This window comes from Pan paniscus, chromosome 4 (assembly GCF_029289425.2).
Source record: "Pan paniscus chromosome 4, NHGRI_mPanPan1-v2.0_pri, whole genome shotgun sequence".
NCBI lineage: Eukaryota > Metazoa > Chordata > Mammalia > Primates > Hominidae > Pan > Pan paniscus.
In genome coordinates this window covers 74295964-74304357 of record NC_073253.2, presented here as the reverse complement: position 1 = coordinate 74304357, position 8394 = coordinate 74295964, and positions in this window count along the sequence as shown.

Genomic DNA, 8394 nt, shown 5'->3' with positions numbered 1-8394 from the left:
AATGCTAAAATTGTCCCAGGTTTGAGTTGTTGTAGCCTCACAAAACAGGCCTGCCTGTGTGTTTTTTTGTTAGGTTTGTTTACATCCTTATTCTGTTTTTAAGCACTTTCTTACTTTTTAGCCAGAAAAGAAGTTCTAGGCCCTGAAGTGTACAGATACACAAATATATTTACATCTATTTCTATGTATTTATTAAAAACCATGAGTTCATACTAATAACTCAAGTTCCATTATTTCAATTCAATACCACAGGGTTCCTGCCAGTTTTCTTTCTTCCTATATTGTGTCTTCTTTCTGACAGTGAGCAACCTGACTCCTGACATCTTCAATATATTTACACATTTGCTCAATCCTACAATCAGAACACAGTACCAAATTTTCTAACTCATGCTACTGGTAAAACCAAACCTACTTCCACTTAATGAGGTATGGAGAATAGTCAATTCATGGAGACAGAAAGTAGAATGCAGACTACCAGGAGCTAGGGGGAAGAAGTAAGGGGAATTATTGTTTAATAAGTAAAGAGTTTCAGTTTGGGGTGACGAAACAGTTCTGAAGATAGATAGTGGTGATGGCTGCACAACAACAAGACTCTATGCAATGCCACTGAATTGTGCACTTTTCAATAGTTGAAGTAGTAAATTCTATGTAATCCATATTTTGTCATGATTTAAACAATGCTACAACACCGGTTAGACTTCAAGATTTATTTGTACTTGTTTTTGTCTTTAGACTGGGGAGATAGAGAGAGAGAGAGAGAGATGATAGATAGACAGATAGATAGATAGATGATAGATAGATAATAGATAGATTCAAAATCTACATATATTACTTATCTTCTTTTTAAGTATGGTTGTCTTATTTATTGAAATATAGCCAATTTATTTTTATGTTGATTCCATTTAGTCTCCATCCTTTAGGTTTAAAACTATGTAAGATAATAACATAATTCTAGATGTCAAACCTGTCTAGAAAGGAAAAGTCACTTCCTCCCCAATCCCTTCCCTGTTTCTATCCAGCCCCTGGAGATAACCAGTCTCATTCTTTTCTAATTTATCCTTCCTTATTTCTTTTTGCAAAAATAAGCAGATACACAAAAGGTATTATAAATTCTTTCAAAGAATAAACCATCTCCTAGAACCCAAAACCCTTCACTCTATAGAAATCTTTCTAATTCTTTTACATGGCTGTATAGTATTCCATTGTGTGGCTATGCCATGGTTTCTTCAACTAATCTCCTACATATGGGCATTTAGGATGATCCTAATATTTTTCAATGTATGGTAAATAATGCTGCAATAAGCAGATGTATTTGGATCTTTTTGGAGATAATCTTCAAGGAAAATTCCTAGATGTGAGAATCCTGGGTCAAAAAATAAATGTTGTGTAGTTTTCTTAAATATTGCCAAATCCTCCTCCATAAGGTTCTACTATTTTGTTTCCCCACCAGCAATGCTGACAGAGCCTGTATCCTCACAGCCTCACCACAGAGTGTTACTAAATCTTTGTAATGTTTGCCAATCTAATGAGAAATGGTATCATAATGTAGTTTTAACTTGCCTTCCTCTGAAAGTGAGCAAAGGCAAGCAACTTTTTACGTGTTTAAGGTTCACTTATGTGATGCATGTGTGTGCACAGACGTGTGTGTGTAAATTTTATGCTCTCAGATTTTGCCCATTTTTTTCAAGTTTCTTCTCATTTGTTAGTCTATTGGGATATCTGAATAACACTAGTGTCGAGAATCCTCAAAGGAGAGTACAATTGCAGTTAGATAAACAGAGTGTCCAGAAAACAGATGGTCTCTGTGCTCAGTGAACTTGAAAGCTGTGGAAAGCAGACTTGCTTGGACCATCCAAACGCCTACTTCAGCTCAATCATAAGGCCAAGCAGAGTTCAGCGTCCGGCCTGAGGAAGCAAAATCCAGCAAGATTCTGAAACGGGGTCTGGTAGGCTGCTGTCTTGTCAGAGTCACACCATAGCAAGATCACACCTCTCCCACCCTTACATACCCCTAAAACAGAACAGAAGAGAATGGAATAGAACAGACCGACCAGTGTTTAGTTATTTTGTCTTGCTCAACACCAACAACTTTTTTTAAAAAATTATACTTTAAGTTCTAGGGTACATGTGCACAATGTGCAGGTTTGTTACATATGTATACATGCACCATGTTGGTGTGCTGCACCCATTAACTCATCATTTACGTTAGGTATATCTCCTAATGCTATCCCTCCCCTCTCCCCCCACCCCATGAAAGGCCCTGGTCTGTGATGTTCCCCTTCCTGTGTCCAAGTGTTCTCATTGTTCAATTCCCACCTATGAGTGAGAACATGCGAACGCCAACAACCTTTTTATGGAGAAGTTAGCAGGGAGCCCGGGGAGCTCCCTGTGACCCTCACATTCCTGACTCCCCATCTCCATCACAGGAATGAGGAGACAACCAAGCACCCCTGCCTACCATCCTGGAGGAGGGAAGGCATTCGTGCCAGCCTGGGGTAACAAAGAAAGGAGGAGGCCTGCACCGAGCCAGGCCTGAGGCCCCGGAAGCCCCCAGTGGCTCCAGCAGGCTCTGGGACATGGTGGATGGCGAGGTGGGCATTCCTGTGGATTCAAGGACTCACAAAGCTCTGGTGGCTGCTTTGTTCTGAGACGTGGTGGCAAGGAGCCTGGCTCCTTGCCCATTTTTCACTTGGGATTTTCCATAGTGCTTTTCCCTCAATTTTAAGACTCTTCTATATGGTAGGGTGGAGTATGGTGAGTTGCGATCTCAATGCGTGGATTTCGCTGTTGGTGATTGGGGTTAGGAGGTTGCATTGTCCAACTTCCTACTTGACTGTCCTCTGCAGAACCACACATTCCCTCCTGTTGCATATTTTTTCTTCATCATCCAGTATCTAAAGAATGCCTCCCCCTTCTCTTTCACCCTTTCCTCCCTCGGAAATGAAGACTTCTCCAGACTGTCACCAAGGGTCCCTAATGCTTTCATGTCCTTTTCCGGTCATCAAAGCTTGGATCTCCGAGGACTTTTTCTCAGAATTTTCATATGCAGTGTTGATTGTCTCTTCCTGGGCATACATTTAACTCATCTGTAGGCCGTCCATGGTCCTTTTCTCTTTTCCTACACTGCAGGACAGTTCTCTAGTTGGCCTTGGGCTGATCCAGTTCTCGTATCATGTCTGTCCTGTAGATCTCAAGAATAATTGTAGAATAGTATACTGGGAAAGCAACATCTTCAGACAGGGAGGAACTGGCTGGGACAGCCCAGGCTCTGTTCCCATGCCCCCACCTCTAGAACAGGATGTCCTTCAGTGCCTTAGCCCAGTGTGTCAAGTTGCCTTCAGGTATAAAACCCAGGCTGGGCTGCTCTCTGGGGTCACTCATCTGCTGTGCAAGTGTGGCACACTAAACGGAGATTCCATCAACACTGGGCAGCTTTCCTGAGCTTTGGGGAATCAGCTCCCAATGAATCTAGGCCTCCTTGCTGCCTATCTGTAAGTAATAAACCCACATCATGTCACTTGCTCGAGGTGAAGGCTGGGTTCTGTCTCACTGGACTCAGATAAGTTACTAACCAGTGCACAGTGAACCTGTTTAACAAAATTGGCACAGCAAGCACGGTTCGGTCTGACAGAAGCATGGCTTATTAGTGAAACAGGAGGGGTGATACCCCCCAGTTTCTAACACATGGTGGAAAGACCAGTCTGGGTTGCAGGGTCTGAACATGCATCTGGATGTTTTCTGAGGATGGAACAGTGAGAAGTGGAACAAAAGTCACCCACAAAGATGTGAACAAGCTGGCCGCATGAACATAGGCAGCAGAAAGGGATGTGGAAATGTGACTGCAGCTTGTAATCCTCTGGTTTGGGGGCACTTATGTAATCGCTCATTCCTGGGGCTGGAAACTTCCAGGAGTGGGAACTCAGCAGCAGCCTGAGGCACTTGAGAGGGAAGAGGAAAGACAGTCTCAGATGATCCTTGAGGTCTCTGAGTGAGAACCAACATGAGATGTGGGACCTGACTAAGAGGGAGACTTTCTTTTCAAAGGGCAGATACGGAGAAAGCCCAGGGAAGTCTCGCACAGCATGGTTAGTGTGGTTGTTTGAAGAAGGGGTAATGCAGACCCAAATGTCTGGCTGGATGGTGCAATTAGGGGTAAGGTTAAGGTCTCCAGGTACCCACCAGAGACCAGTGGTCCTATACTGCCGTCAAGCTAAAAGGAGGAAAGGGAAAAAATTAAACTAATGACATCAGGAAGTTTTAGGATGAACACAGTGACTGAAGGTGTTTATCTGCTTTGGATAAGGCTTTTTGTGCCATTTTGTGTGGCAGTGACTGCAGTTCCTACCCCTGAGTGCATTATTACAGGCATTGACATGTTGGCTGCTCTGGTACAGAACATCACGGCTGCCTGAGAAGCTCTGCCCCTCACAGCCAAGAATTTGAGCCATAACAATGGGACATATCCACTCCTGCCTATCACCTAAGCTACCCAAGTCCCAGTGGGTTATTCAACAAAAGCTGTACCGCATACTGAGTGCAGAAGTGCACATTGCTTTGTTAATTCTGGATTTGATACAAAACATCCTATTGCAATGTAACAGCCCAGTTTGACTGGTCAAAAAGGCCTTCAGGGCATGAAGACTAACAATGGACTGTTGCAGGCTGAATGCCAAGGCCACTTGGCATTTCTTGGTTTACAGATGGCTCTGGGAAACTACAAACAGATGGGATCTCTTGTGGTTTCCCAGATGTAATTTACAGCTGGCCAGCCAGTGAACGGCCATCTCTTGACTTATACTGGACATAGATGTTCTGCCCAATAGGCCAACTTCACACAGTGGTGATGGCCATGCCAGCCACCCCTGCTACCATATCTTAATACATATGTTTTAACTGATGGACTGTTCACTCTCAGGTCATGAAAATGTCAACCAAGTGACTGAACTCTTAAAGGACCTCTGAGTGGGAACAAAGACTACAACCACTCGCTGCCTAAAAGGGAGAAATATCTGTCACTTGTGTGGATGCTGGGACTACCATGGCAACCCATGAAAAGAATTTATATCATCTTTTTGGGTACACTGCAGGACTTCACTCTGACCAAGGAACAGTCTGCTAGTGGGATAGTACCCCTATCTGACTAGGGCAATAAGGACACTAAACACTGCTCTCCAGTGCCAGGGAAGCACAGCCCTGAGAGCATGTCGGGAAACATTAGGCTTGGTGAGTGTGGAGGTGGATCAGGCAGCTGCTTGATTAGGCTACACCTGTGAAATCCCAATAACAGTATTCTCAACCGCTCTTTTTCCTTTCTGCCTTTAGAATGCACCTCCCAGGGGTGGCTTGTGGTTTGGGCCTCCATAGTACCCCAGACAGGGCTCACAAAATCTAAACTGGAGATGATGCTTCCACCTGTTAACTCCCCTATATGGAGTCTCATAGAGTAATGGATAGGACCAAGGAATACCACCATGCACAGGTCCCTCTGTTGGCTCCAGGGACATCTGATCTTTCCAGTCGGGTGAGTGGTGTTTTCAGACATGTCAAGTTTTTACAGGGTGTTTCCTCCCTTTCTGGACTGAAAAACAGAGGCTGACAGGTCTGGGTTAAGCAACAAGGACAGTGGGTGCCAAAGAGGTAGTAGCCTCTGGACTGGGTGCTGCACCAACTGAGCCCAACTCCTATCCAATAAGTAGGGAACACAAGATACTCCAGAAGGTGTGGGGGTGGGGCACCAACCTGTCATTCTATTTTCTCCACAAGGACATGGCAGCAGAGGCCTGGAAGCACAATGCCTTCTTTAGGTCCTCCCAAGCTGTGGTCACTATGGGTGATATGGGTTGGATCTGTGCCCCCACAAAATCTTATGTTAAAATGTAATCCCCATTGTTGGAGGTGCCACCCAGTGGGAGGTATTTGGATGTTGGGGGAAGATCCCTCAAGGCTTGGTGCTGGCCTCGCGATAGTGAGTGAGTTCTCACAAGATCTGGTTGTTGTCGAGTGTGGCGCCTCCCTCCAACCCTCTCACTCCTGCTTTTGCTATGTGACGTACCTGCTCTCGCTTCAACTTCTGCCCTGAGTGAAAGCTTCCTGAGGCCTCCCCAGAAGCAGATGTTGATGCCATGTTTCCCGTAAAACCTGCAGAATCATGAGCCAATTACATTTTTTTCTTATAAGTTACCCAGTCTCAGGTATTCCTTCATAGTGATGCAGGAATGGCCTAATACAATGGGTCAACTGATGAAGTGTTGGATCGGCCACCCTAGACCTTATTCTGTCACAGACCACAGTGGCCCTCTCATCCTGCCATGAAAGGGAACCAGAGGTGCCCTGTTTTAACTTAACTGGCCTAAGGTGGCAAAATGTCACGACCACAATTAGTAAAGCCTTGGTGGGCTAATAGTTTAACATACTACTTTTTTTTTTTCTTTTCTTTTCTTTCTTTTCTTCTTTTTTTTTTAGACGGAGTCTTGCTCTGTCACCCAGGCTGGAGTGCAGTGGCATGATCTCAACTCACTGCAACCTCTGCCTCCTGGGTTCAGGTGATTCTCCTGCCTCAGCCTCGCAAGTAGCTGGGATTACAGGCACCCGCCACCATGCCTGGCTAATTTTGTATTTTTAGTAGAGATGGGATTTCACCATGTTGGCCAGGCTGGTTTTGAACTCCTGACCTCTGGTGACCTACACACCTCAGCCTCCCAAAGTGCTGAGATTACAGGCGTGAGCCACCATGCCTGGCCTGACACACTACTTTTATTTGATTACATGAAAGATAAGTGTCCCAGTGGCAATGACGAAAACAAGGACGGCAATAATGCTAGCCCTTTCTGAAGGGACATTATAAACAATAGTGTAGGGTGAAACTGAGCTCATGCAACTATGACTTAGCTGCAAATGGCTGTGCCTCCATACCCATTAGTAGGCCACTGAACAATAAAATGGGATAAAGGGTGCTATGTACCCCTGATAGCTACATATTTCTTTAAGGGCAGTCTGAGGGTGACCCAAAAATGGGATGAGCAATGTCTGTGCCTGGAAATCCAGTGGATGGCTGGGTCTTGCATGCTGGGGGTGCCCCTATATACCACTCCTGGGAATGAGATTCATCATTGGGCCAGCAGCCTAAAGCTGTACACCCAGCCAACTAGAGATATATCAGAAGGTATAAGTGACTCTGGGTTTACATTCTTTTTTTTTTATTGTTATACTTTAAGTTTTAGGGTACATGTGCACAATGTGCAGGTTTGTTACATATGTATACATGTGCCATGTTGGTGTGCTGCACCCATTAACTCGTCATTTAGCATTAGGTATATCTCCTCATCACAATCTGGGTTTACATTCTTTATGAGATCTTTAATAGCATGAATAGGAGTCAGTACTCCTAAAGAAATAATCATAAGCCTGTCCCTGACCATGGCAGATGTTGCTTCCTTTACTGCCACTGCTTTGGTAGCCCAGCAGACATCCCTCAACTCTCTTGGGAAGATTATTTTAGACAACAGAATCACTCTAGACCGCCTTTTAGCCCAACTAGGAGGAGTGTATGCAACTGCCTACACCTCCTGCTGTACCTGGATAAACAACTCAGGTATTGCTGAAACACAGGTAGAGAAGATCTGATTGCAGACAGTGGGGCCACTGAAAGAACCTTCTCTGAGCCCTTTAGCAACTTCTAACCTAGATCCTGGGGATCCCAGGCTAGGTTACTTAGGTTACTGCCCTGGGCAGGCCTGCTCATCCTCCTTGTGGTAGTAGTCACCTTGGGCATGGTAAAAAGTATTGTAGCTATGGTTTGCAGGTCACAGGAATAATGTAGAATGTGCTGGATCAGCAACATCTGGATATAGGGAGAGTCTGGCTGAAACAGCCAGGGCTCTGTTCCAGTCACCCCAAAACAGAAGGTCTTTCAATACTGTAGCCCAGTATGTCATGCTGTCCCTGAGGTACAAAACCAGGGTGGGCTGCTTCCCTGTGTGCCTCAGCTGTGGTGCAAGTGGGGCACAGGCAGATGAGATGCCATCCACCCTGGGGAAGTCCCTGAGCCTTGGGGGATCAGCTGGCAATGAATCCTGGACTTCTGTTGTCCCTTGCTGCCAATCTATAAATAATAAGTCCACTTCATCTAACTCATATGGGGAGAAATGATCTGTTTCACTATACTCAGAAAAAGTGGGAACCAGTACACAGTGAGCCTGCTTCACAAGCACAATATTTACAGACTCATTAGCACTCCATAAAAACTGGCAGCAGGATTTCAGGAGATAGCTCTGCTACAATCTGGTATTTCATCTCTTGGGAAGCTATGGGTTCTGTGGGTGTTATGTGCTCTTCTTGTTTATCTTTATCACACATGCAGCATTTCATTACATGCAGATTGTGGAGGCCCCAGAA